The sequence below is a fragment of the Brassica rapa genome, chromosome A08 (assembly GCF_000309985.2).
Source record: "Brassica rapa cultivar Chiifu-401-42 chromosome A08, CAAS_Brap_v3.01, whole genome shotgun sequence".
Classification (NCBI taxonomy): domain Eukaryota; kingdom Viridiplantae; phylum Streptophyta; class Magnoliopsida; order Brassicales; family Brassicaceae; genus Brassica; species Brassica rapa.
Window position 1 is genome coordinate 6313261 of NC_024802.2, and position 13283 is coordinate 6326543.

At 42.7% G+C, this 13283-nt stretch overlaps 1 non-coding gene across 1 annotated transcript; it reads right to left on the reverse strand.

Annotated features, from left to right (window-relative positions):
- Positions 1-213: 213 nt before the first annotated feature.
- Positions 214-320, reverse strand: LOC117127556. Its single transcript, XR_004450576.1, has one exon. It is a non-coding gene; the product is annotated as a small nucleolar RNA R71 (small nucleolar RNA).
- Positions 321-13283: the final 12963 nt, after the last annotated feature.

A 13283-nucleotide genomic window follows, 5' to 3' on the forward strand; every position in this document is an offset into this window, starting at 1 on the left:
CATCCTATGGACCATCTAGAACAGTTCGAGGATTTAAACGCTGCTATTCGGATGGAAGGAGTCCCCGAAGATTACCTGCTGTGCAAGCTCTTCAGATACACACTAAATGGAGAAGCGATGCACTGGCTTAGGCAACCCACATGATCCTTAACATCCTGGGCCGACATCAAGAATGCTTTCTTACGAAACTTCTTCGATGAGGCGCGCGCTGAAGAACTTCGAAACTAAATTTCCACATTCTCGCAGGAGGCTGGAGAGTCCTTCAAAGATGCGTGGATTAGAGTTAGGTTCTTCCAGCGAGACTGTCCACACCACGGATTTAACGAAGTGCAGCTGCTAAGATCTTTCTTCCGAGGTCTCGCCTTACAATATCAAATGGCTCTTGATACGGCGAGTGAAGGAAACTTCACTACTTGGAATCCGTTAGAAGCTGTGAGACTTATCGAAAACCTTGCTAACAGCAGCAGCACCAAAAACACTGACTCTGAACGGAAGAAGTCTGTAGCCTCTATCGGGAAGGAACAGATGGACGAAGTAAGAGCTAAGTTAGATGTGGTGCACGGGCTTCTTAGGAAGCAAGTCTGTTTAGCTGAACGAGAAGTAACAGATACGGAAGGAGAAAAAAATGTGAACTACATCGGAGGTACCGGATTCCAGAAATTTGGAAACCAGGGCGGAATCAGAAACTTCTTTGGAAATGGTCAAAGAAGTAACCAGAGTTCACAATTTCAAAAACCCTTCAACAACAGCAAAAGCTACTCGAACTCCTACTACCAGAATCCACTACCCCAGACTCAGGAAAGCAAGATCGAAGAAATGCTTGATCGAGTACTTTTGGGACAACAACAAATCACCGTGGATTTCAACGGTAAAATAGACTCCGCCTACAACAATCTAAACACCAAAATCGAGACATTAGGGACTCAGGTGAGAAAACTTGAAACGCAAGTGATTCAGACTGGCGAAAGTATAAAGAGGCAAGAAGCTTTCGCTAGAGAGGCAGGAGCTTACAAAGGAAAACACCACGTAAATGCCATCATAGATGATGATTTCTGGCAAGTGGTGAGACATGAAAAGCTTGAGGAAGGAGACTTCGAAATCGAAAGCTCCATGAGTCTCGGCGGATCCCAGTGGTGTCGACCGATGTCGATGAACTCGCATCGATCGACAGATCATGACGAAGATCGATGGACGGATTACTCCAGTCATCGATCGACGTCGTCCGCTAAATCGACTGAATGCAATGCAGTTGGAATTCTAACTCATGAGGAATTCGCAGCAAAGCATCCTCACCCACTCTCCCCTTTCTATGATAAAATCGATCGATCGGTTGACCCAACCATCGATCGACAGAGTGAGTCAGACGTTGATCGTCACAACACACCTCCCATCGATCGACAGGCACCTCTGACATACCGAGTGCGGATACCCTCAATCGATAATGACTATATCAACGCACTCAAACCACCACCGAAACCATTAGCTAGCCCACCCGAACCAAAACCCAACCCTTTAAATAGTTCACCAGAACCAGTTCAAGAAGATCAAGAAACTGAAGGGAGAAGGTTATGGAAAAGAAAGGAGAAAATTCCTAAGAACCTTAAGAGGGAAGCTAAAGATAAGGAGATGGATGGTTTCACTAAACGAATCCTCAGAATCCCAATCGGAAAACCTTTTGATGAAGCTTACTTCACACACCGGTTGTGGATGTTCTTCAGAGAAACAAAGGTAACTGAGGAGGACATTAGGAGAATGTTTCATCAAGTCAAAGAGAAGATGAGACACATGATCACATTGTCGAAGAAGAGTAATCCTGGGAAGTTTGCAATACCATGCGTAGTCAAGGGTGTTGAATTTCCCCATTCAATGTGTGACACATGAGCATCAGTTAGTATCCTCCCTAGGATCATGGCAGACCATATTGGTTTGACCATCGAACCTTCAACAGAATCCTTCACCTTCGTGGATCTTTCAGAAAAACGATCTGGAGGTATCATAAGAGATCTTGAGGTACAGATTGGTAAAACCCTTGTCCCGGTAGATTTTCATGTCCTGGACATCGTGCTTAACTGGAACTCTTCACTTCTACTTGGAAGATCTTTCCTAGCTACAGTAGGAGCTGTATGTGACATGAACAAAAACAAATTGTGCCTGACGCTGATAGACCCCAACATCCACTACAACCCTATCCGACCTAAGAGACAAATTATTAATTCTGTGGATTACGGGAAAGAACTTGGCTTCATTGGTGCAAGCCATTGTGGAGCAGAGTACGAATAAGAGTACAAAACAGAGTACTCGGAATCGATCGACACCCACACCTTTTTATCGATCGATTCCAATGAGTCAACGGTGATCGATGACCGCAACAACACGTCGCTCGATGTTGATCAGCCGCTTGACCATTTCGCTCTACCTAATCGTTGTTACCCACACCTTGCCTTCCAACCTCCAAGCAAGAGAGGACGTGATGATTATTCCATAGGCAGTTGGGCAGACAGTGGTTTCCATGAAAGTTTTGCAGTTGACACTCTAATTACTTCACCTAACGAGGAACATACAGAGAATTACGATGAGGATTATTGGAAGGAACGTGCAATAGAAATGTTCTTGCAGGATGAAAGATTTGAAACACATAAGTTCACCAACACGTTTCCAACATCGTTCGATGAAGTGCACTCCACATCTGTCGATACCCACCCTCGTCCAGCAAAACAACCGTTCACATCGATCGACTCCCATACAGGAACATCGATCGATATTCGCGCTGCAGCGAAAATCCAGGAGCAGGAGAATATTCCCTCTCCAACTAGGTTTATAGATACCTATTTAAAACGTTTTGCACCCCTGAAACCACCTCCACACACCAGAGCAGACACACATGCAGAAAAGATGAACATTCTTCCGTCTACATCAACAGGAAAATCCATGAAGAGCAATCATCTCAAGAACACAAGTTCTGCAGAAATTATTCTGCCCTCGATCGATGCATTTGTATCAGCATCGATCGATACTACTCTTAAACCTAATCTTTCTATTTCTAAATTGAATGATAATGCAAACATTGATTACGGTTTTCTAACACTTGATGAATTTGGTATTTTCAGGGATCCAGATGGCAACGCACGTGCAATAGATGGAAGGATCTTACAAGTGTCCAGAGAGGACATAGTAGATATCTTTCAAGTGGCCAATGGACCTGACAACCTATTCTCACAGCAACGTGGCACTCCAGACGTCATTCAAACCGATCCAAACAAACACGTAGGAGTCGCCGCAACAGAAATTAATCCAGATCTATCATGCCAATCAAAAGGCCAAGCATCGATCGACGGGACAACTAAGACATCGATCGACAGGATAACACCAACGTCGACCGATAAGGATGACCCGACGTCGATCGACAGACGTTATGAATTTGGATACCGCGCTTTTGACATGTACGGAGCCCGAAAGTTCACTTGGGAACGAAGGGACGAGTATGGAGTCTACAGAGATGAGTGTGGACACGCACGAGGCGTAGCTGGTGAGATGATACCTGTCACAAAGGACAACATCAGAAAATTACTGGAAAGAGCATCTCTTTTTGAAGAGAGCCAAATCTGTCTTCCAGAACATGTCACTTCCTTCACACTCACAAGACTGGCACCAGAACTCTACACCAAAGATGAAATCAACGAGATGGTGACTGGTATTTGTGGAGCTCAACTGGGAGAGGAGCTCAAATCATTAGTAGAAGATACACATCAACCTTTGGATAGAGGCTACAATGAGCTTTTGAGAAGTATGGTAGAAATGAAGACAGAAATTGAGAGTTTACGACAGCAACTTGAGAAGGAAGCCACTGCCTCAGCATCGATCGACGCACCACATGCACCATCGATCAACGTCAATCTTCCGACAGCCCAGATCACTGCTGAACCGCAATGTTCAGCAGAACACAAGGATGAATGGGAAGTCTCATACATCAACACGAGGATAAACGACGTGTACTACCCTTTCAACAATAACATGGACTGGCTGAGCACTAAAATCGAGCTACTACAGCAAGATCTGGACACCATTCGCAAGAAGGACCAACAACCAGCCACATCGATCAACGTGTGTACCATCACATCGCTCGACGCTAAGATCTCAGCCATGTATGATAGGCTGCAGACTGACGAGGACATGCATGACCGCTTCGTATCACCAGTCATGCTACATTTAAACAAACTGTCTAGTCAAATACTTTATGCCCAAAGGGATATTGATAAAATTACTAATCAAATTTTTTTGCAGGCAAACTCATCTTCGATCGACAGGCTACGAGGGCCATGGATTGATGGCAAGAATCCTGTGGAGTTACTTCCCTACACAGCAGCAGAGGTTGACAAGATCACATCCAAGATCTACACTGCTATAGGCACCATGGAGGAACGACTTGACAAACGCTGCGATGACATCTACTTTCCATTCGACAACAGAATCCGTGGACTAGACAGCCGCGCAGAATGGCTACATAAAGAAGTCAAAGCCATTCAGAGGTAACTCGCAGCTCAACACTAGGTATCAGCATCGATCGACAGGAAGCGAGCGAAATCGCTCGATGGTAAATCGCCGAGATCGACCGACGAACACTTAATCGGATCGATCGACGCCGAGTCTACACCAGCCGGCGAGCAGCTGATACACAAAATAATAGAGTCAATGCACGAGAAACTGACAGAACTTTCAGCATACGCCTATGACAACATAGGCTGGCACCAGGTCAGCATTGACAACGTTCAAGATAGGCTACAGAACATCTCCAATGCACTTAAGAAGATGGATGACAAATGGAAAAGAAATGATGAGGCCACAAGAAGTTTCATTGCATCTTGGTCCAGAATGTGCAGAGATGACGTGGATGCTTGTTTTCCAACAAGTAGCTGTTTATCCACCAAATAGCCAATCACTACCACAGTCAAGCTAAATGACTATAACCAAGCGCTGAGTGGGAGGCAACCCACTATTAGGTATTTTATTTTGGTTTTATTAGCTAGCATTTATTTACCTTCGTTTTATATCTTTCAGATTTAGGAGACCCAAGTAGGAGGACCTGAATATCGACCGCCGACGAGACGTCGACATCGCTCAACATAGACAAACACACGACGATCGATGCAACATTTTCCCATCGATCGATATCTAATCCGGTCAGATGTATCTTCCTTACTTGTTACATTTCGTACCTATGAATTATTCCATCATAACTCCGGCTGAGTTACACTGGGACAGTGTAATTTAAGTCTGGGGGGAGATTTAGTGATATAATTTATTTTATTCTTATATAAAAGGAATTTTAATAAATTATGCTTAGCTATTGGAAATGGGACTATAATCTTATATTGATATAAACTTAAATATCTAACCAATCTTTAGCACCATTTTAGATTTACTGATTGCAGATAGCACTACAGATGCTAAAGCAGATCAACCTATCAATATAAGATTATAGTCCCTTGACCGTATGAAGTAACCAAAGCTGATTTCCAACACTAAACCTGACATAACCGCTTGTCTTGGGGCTTGGTATACATGGGATCGGATTCTTCAGACAAGTCTGGAAGGTAACGCCTTGTGTAGATTATTTATCACATTTTCTCACTCTAAATTTCGACCCTAGAATAGTTAGTAATTTATATTTCAATTGTAAAAAAAAAAAAAAAAAAAAAAAAGATCTATTGTTTACTTAGGATGAGTCTGTACAGGACTTGGTGGCTAAAACCATTAAGGCTTGATTCATAAAGACTCCAATAAAAGAGTTCGAAACGGGACTTGGAGGCGGAAATCTTCAAGGCTCGCTTTCACAAAGAATTCTTGGATATAGGTCAAAAAGAAAGGAATAGAGCTTGGTGGCAACCACCATTAAGTTTTGATTCATGGAAGCCTGTCCAATCTTGGTCACTGATCCTGCAATGGAAGCAGACTTTGACTCAAGAGAGAAAATTAGAGAGAGAGAAATTAGAAACTAACTTTTACCTGCAGTTTCAGATACTTGTCTGAAATCCTTGCATCCTATGATCGATACTCCTAAGGTAAAGCATTCACTTTATATTTATGCTAAGAAATGAATTTAGTAGAGGGGATGTCAGACGTGAATTGATGAGTTGTGTTATGTTAAAAATGGTTGCTAAGCTAGGATATTGCATAGTATGCTTCTGTGATTAGGACTTTTTAGATGTGGTTGAAAAATTGTTGAGGAAAAGAATTCTATGCTTTAAAATCTGTAGTCCCTAATATTTTCAAACCTCTTTCAAAGAGACTGCATGTATGTTTTGCTTGAGGACAAGCAAAAGGATAAGTCTGGGGGAGTTGATATACATTAGATTTGACCCGTTTTCATCCATGGTATATAGGTGTCTTACTATATATATATATATATATCTATTTTTTCTACTCTTCTAGGTATGTTTTCAGGTTCAGGTGCATTTCGGAGTAAAGCTATGACTTTGGAGCATTTTGGAGCTTAAAGGACATTTCATCCGAGCTGACCATGTAGAGGTCGACGAGAGGAAGAACAATCGATCGATGCGCATCCAGTGCTGTCGATCGACACCATGAGATGCTTCGACAAATGAAGATTAATATCGATCGATGTACACAAGCACCATCGATCGATGTCGAGACATTGGACATGCGACATTTTGGATCCAACGGACTTGAAGCCCAAGTCCAAGCCAAATTACGAAAATACTCTGACGAGTTTTTAATCTAGTAGATTATATACTGCCTAAGTGTTTTTGACGGCAGAGAGAGCTTTTTGTTACAGTTTAACTTTGAGAGAGAGAGAGAGAGTTTTGGAGAGAATATCACTTGTGATTGGAACTCCTTGTTTTCATTTTTTTTATCTATACTATGAATTCCCATTTTTTCATTGTCATGAATTGCTTTGCTATGTCTGAGTAGTTCATTTATTAGATCCAGAGTTCAGATAGGTTTGTGGGATTAGCCCCAAATTATAGATCTGCCTTGTTGTGATATTCATGATAGATTTGTATTCATTGCTTGTTTTAGCCTTGCTAACAAGAACATGATCATAGGATTGCATACTCAAGCACCCTTGTTATCCCATCCTGACATCTATCTATCATATTGGGACTGCTAGAGAGGGCTAACCGCCAATTTAGTATCTTAATAGGGCATATCATACTCGCGCATAGGCCTGGCTAGAACCCGTCGATCGATGTCCTCAACTGACTATCGGTCGACGTAGGTAAAGGTGTATCGGTCGACGTCCCTATAGGACCATCGATCGACACTCTTTCGTTGTCAACATACTAACCGTTGAGACACGAGATCTAGTTTGTTAACCAGTGAAACATGCGACAGCTGATCACTGAGTTAAGCGGTTGAGCTCTAACATATCATGCATGCAACAAATAGGCATCTATAGATATTATAATCTCCAACACCTGAATAGTAGCCCTGCATCTAATATCATTTCCAACCAAGTTATATTTACTATTTACTTCACTTGTTACTATTACTATTTCATTTAAACATTTACAACTCTTAGAATTAATAAACACTAGATTTAATTGTTTCCTAGCTCCTTGTGGATTCGATCCCTAAGTACTACATCTGAACCTCTTTTGATGAGAGTAACACTAGTTAGGGTAATTTGAGTGGTATCAGTACACTTCCTGGAAAAAACCGAAAAAAAATCCAAAGGAGTACAATGCAGTTGGGCTGAGAAGTGGTAAGCAACTGTCCGATCTAGCACCGAGGAAATTCACAGCGGCCGAGAAAAAGAAGCAGAAGGAGTCAGAACAGCAACCCTCAGATGCTCCAACAGCTTAAAATGAGGAGGAACAACCGGTTGAGATCAATCCGTCTGAAACCAAGCAGCCAGCTGAAGCTGTTCGCCCATCCCCAGAACCTGTTCCTGCTCGCGAATACGTTCCCAAGGTTCCATATACTATTCCAGCGAAAGCTACTCGTAAGGGTCAAGAGGAGATAAAATGCAGAAAAATGCTGGAAGACTTGACCGTCAGAGTTCCTTTGATGGATGCGATCCAAATGATGCCTTCTATGCAGAGATTTATGAAGGGTTTAATCTCAGGGAATATATCCGAAGATAGTGAATTCATGATTGTCTCTAAGGAGTGCAGTACTGTACTTCAGAACATGCCGATAAAGAAGCTGGGAGATCCTGGCAAGTTTGTTCTCTCCATCCATGTAGGGAAGTTAGTTTTCTCTGGCTCTCTAGTTGATATGGGATCCAGCGTAAACCTCATGCCTTATTCAGTGGCAAGACGTCTGGGATTCACGCATTTCAAACCAACCAGGATGTCCTTAGTATTCGCGGACATGTCAGTCAAGTCTCCAGTCGGTATCCTCGAAGATCTCCAAGTAAGAGTTGGGAACACCACTGTTCCTGCAGATTGCGTAGTTCTGGAGCTTGAGGAGGAATCCAAGAATCCTCTAATCCTAGGAAGACAATTCTTGTGCATTGTTGGCGTTATAATTGATGTGTGGAAAGGAAAGATCGATCTCCATCTGGGAGACATCGTGATGCAGTTCGAAATGAATTCATTGCTTAAGAAACCAATGCTGGACGGACAAACCTTTGAGGTGGATGAAGGGATTGATCCGCTAGAATCCCATGAAGGAATGATTGTGGAGATCCTTACAGATGATCCGCTCAAACTCGCACTGATAAGAGCTGAGGCTGACCAGAACGTCGAGAACATTGATGCTGATAAGTATACCAAGATGCTCGACTCCGCAAGAAGTATGGAGCGGATGATAACATGTCTAAGTCTGGGGGAGGCAAACAATAACAACCAGAACAATCCAACGGGAACAACCTCCCTAGTGAACTCGACTGATCCGTCAAGACAGCTCGACGATCCTTGGAACGAGCTGAAGGCTCCGAAAGTTGAGCTCAAATCCCTTCCCAAGGGACTCAAGTATGCATTCTTGGCCACAAAAATCCACATATCCTGTCATTGTGAACTCTGATCTTAATAATGTGGAAACTGCATTGCTCTTATGTGAGCTTAGAAAATATCATACGGCATTAGGATATTCACTAGCTGACATACCTGGAATTTCACCTGATTTATGCATGCATAAGATACACCTAGAAGATGAATCGATGACTTCTGTGGAACATCAGAGGAGGTTAAACCTGAATCTAAAAGATGTTGTGAAGAAAGAGATAATGAAACTTCTAGAAGCTGGTGTAATTTATGCTATATCTGACAGTAAGTGGGTTAGCCCAGATAAATACATAGTTGCAAACTATTCTCATTTTTCTTAGAGGGAGAAGCTCTCAGATGGCTAAACTGTTTAACAACATGATCCCTTACTTGTTGGGAAGAGATTAGAAACGCCTTCCTTAAGAGATTTTTTGATGATGATCGCTATTGGGAAGTAAGGAGACAAATCTTACATTCTGCCAAGATCCACGTGAATCGTTTAAAAACGCCTGGGGAAGATTCAAGAGCTATGAACTTGAATGTCCCCATCATGGGTATTCAGAACTAAAATTCCTTAACGTCTTCTATGGAGGTGTTAACCTGAGTTATAAAACCACGCTCGACACGGCGAGTGAAGGAAATTTCGTCACTAGGAGCCCCGAAGATGCTAGATGCCTTATGGAAAATGTAGCAACGGGAAAATCCTATGAAAAGATGGATGAAGAAATAGGAAATTCAATAAATTCAAAAGATAATTCAGATTTGGAAGAGATCAAGAATTCCCTCAATTCACTCTACTCTTTTCTTCAGAATCAACACCAGTCTGATATAGCCCAGATCGAAGATGATAATTTGTCAGATATGGAAAATCAATTAGAAGAAGAGACAAACAATTCAGATCCCTATTTCGTGTTTTAACATTGATAGTTTCACCCAAGCCTATGACATTGCTGTAAAATCACGCACTGGAAAGGAAAAGTTCAATATCAGACAAGAACTTACTGGCAACCGTAACACAAAGTCAGATTCTTACGGAAAAATAAATATGGTTTACGGAAAATTAATGGAGAAAGCAGATTCTTTGGGTGAACTTATCCGAAAATTAGAAAGTCAAGTAGCTGAAATTGCGACTACCATCAAAAGAGAAACATGACTTCTTCCCGAGAGTACTGATTCAAAACCCGAGACGTCAAGTTAGTGCCGTAATGTTGCGTAGCGGAAAACATCTCGCGACAAACACGAAGAGCAACACCGAAATTGGAAATTCAGCCAATGCTGATGAAACAGGCAAGAGCGATTCTCAGCCTATACTTCTTGATGACCCTGACCCAAACTCTTCTCGCGAAAACGGGAAGTCTACCTCTGAGATTAATAAGGAGAATACTATAGACTTAGAAGTAGAAGACAATTTGGAAGTTGAAGCCAAAATCGATTGACAGTATGGCACCCACGTCGATCAACCAGTGGATCCCGTCGTCGATCAACATCCCAATAACCCTGTCGATCGACGTCCCACTCGGCCCGAACCAACAATTGAAAGAGTCTATAGAACCCTACCCACTTATCCTCCTAAATCGCAGACTAAGAAATCATTAGAATATGCGATCTGCAAGAAAGCATTGGATAAAATTACTGTGGAGATGTCCCTTAGTGATGCTATGAAAATAACACCTTCGATAAAGAAGTATGTGAAGGATATGATGTCTCCAAATTATCCAACTGTTGAATATAGCGTGATGATGGTGTCAAAGGAAGTAAGCGCCATGATTCAAGGAGAAACTCCAGCTAACAGATCCTGGTAGTTTCATCCTATATTGCAATATACAGAACACGCGTTTTCCTCGATCACTATGTGATCTTGGCTCTAGTGTAAATCTTAGGCCTTACTCCGTAGCAGTAACCTTGGGGTACAACGAGTTCATGTCAACTCCGATACCCCTGGTTCTAGCTGATCGATCTATCAGGGTACCTGAAGGGATTCTCGAAGACGTTCCCGTGAAAATTAATAATTGCTTCGTGCCTATGGATTTTCTTGTGTTAAAATACAGACAGGAACCAAAAGACCCCTTCATTCTAGGTCGGCCATTCGTAGCTACGGCTGGAGCGATCATTGATGTGAAAGAAGGACGAATAAATTTAAACATCGGGGACATCTTGATGATTTTTGATATGGAAAAGCTAATCAAGCGACCCTTGATAGATGACCAAGCCTTCTATGTGGAAGAAGTTTCTGAGCTGGAAAAAGAATCTTTCATAGACATGTGCTCAGACGACCCCTTAGAAAATGCTCTTACCCATGTAGAAAGGGAGATCTTCAGCATAGATAACAGAACAGACGATTACATGCGACTGATGGATGCAAGTATCGAGGTTGCGAACATCGAAGAAGGTGATGACTCAGACATTATCGTCGATCAATACCTCAGGGGCCGTCGATCGGCAACCATCTTCACTATCTAATTGGTTTAAAGACAAAGCACCAAAAGTTAAATTAAAACCCCTCCCTAGTGGTCTTAAATATGCATTTCTTTGAGGAAAGACGATTTAACATCGTCTGCTGACCCAAACGCTTCAGACATCGAAACTCAACACGAGTCCGAAGCTGACACTACAACCCAACCGGAACATCCGGAAAAGAACACTGACCCGGCCATGTTCATCACGATCAAGGCGGTCAGCACGGCGACAACCGCCGAGTAAAACGCTCGCGGCATAAAACAGAACTACGAGATGGCTTGATCCTTGGAAGAGGTACGTAGGCAGCTCGTCGAAAGACGAGTTCAGCTATCCCCCTCTCTAAAAAGGGGGGGGGAGGAGTGGGTGCGTATTCTCGTATTCTCCCACATAGGAAAAGATGCATTATTGTAATCGAGTTTTTTAGAGATTTCAAATTTTTTTACTACAATATACATTGCTCCTTTTTATTAACACGCTTACGCATCAGTTAACGCAAAAGTCTCAGGACACGCCTAGAAACTCTACAAACGTTAAGACTCTTGTCAGCGGCCTTCTGGCCCAAAATCGTAAAATAATCATTCTTCAACACTTAAGATATACGTATAATCTTCAAAACAACTGCGAGACGTCGCAAAGTTAAAATTCAAGATGATGCGAACAAAATGTCCGACCGCGACCACCCAAACCTTACATTCCGTTCGTCGATTGGCTCCGACGAACACGCCAGCCGTCTTCAACAAACGCAACTCGATCACTCTTTTGATCTTCAAACGTCCAACGTAGGGACAAAAGCGGGCTAGACCAAAAATCCAAAATTTTGGTTTAACACTTCCAGTTGACTTAAAAATTATCTCTAGAAAGATGCTCAATTCATACCATACAAGTCATAATAAGCCGAGAACCTATCGCGGACTTTAAATCGGTACGAATCAGGAAGAAATCACAACAGGAAAATCGATAGCCGGCTAGTCACCGCGCAAACCTTAAACCGAAAGTAAACCTAGATCTTGCCCTAAACCCATCGCATTGGTCTCAGAAATCTCAAGACATGATATCTAAAAGATATGAGATCCTAAATCATGTCTCTCCATTCACATCTCAACGTTCCCGAAAGTCGTAAGAATAAATATTTTTTACGAAAAGTCACGAACGAACCGACAGATTGAACGTCTCAACGGAATTAAATATGAGACGACAACTCATATTTACTTCGAACCTACTCAAAACAATTCGAAATAAAATACCCATCATATATATAAAAGCCGCATAAAGCGGTAGGGATTCGAAGCCACCAACGGCCAATCCCGGTAAACGATAAAATGGCCAAAACAGGCCCATACAATCTCTCGAAATAAAGGCCACACTCGGCCACAAAATCAGAACGGGTAAACAAACTCGTCCCTCTGGATGATCACTCCACCTCTCAAGGTTCAAAGTAAAAGTCCCCAGACAACGAAGCTCCAAACGCATCCGCAGGACGATCTACTTCCTCGCCATCACCGGGAAACTCGGTCGCAATCTCTTCGGTATCAGGAGAAACCGGGATGGGATCCCAGAATCCCTGGATCCTCCCGTCGATCGGGGGAATGAGCGCCTCAGCGTGTGCATGTTCTTTCATGATGTCCGTCATTAAACTAATCTCCTTCTCGAAAACATAGTCGTCGGTTTGCATCTTCCAAAGACTCCCGACTGAACCACGACACTCACAGAAATCGCCCACCGAGGTGAAGGCATCCTTGAGGTTCCCGTACTCGACCTGGAATTGAGAGGCACGAGTCTTCATCACCTCGACAATCTCCCTCTTGCCCTTCCGTTCCGTCTTGCAAACAGCCCTCGCATGATCACAAGCGAGTTGCGCATCTCGCTCCAACATCTCGC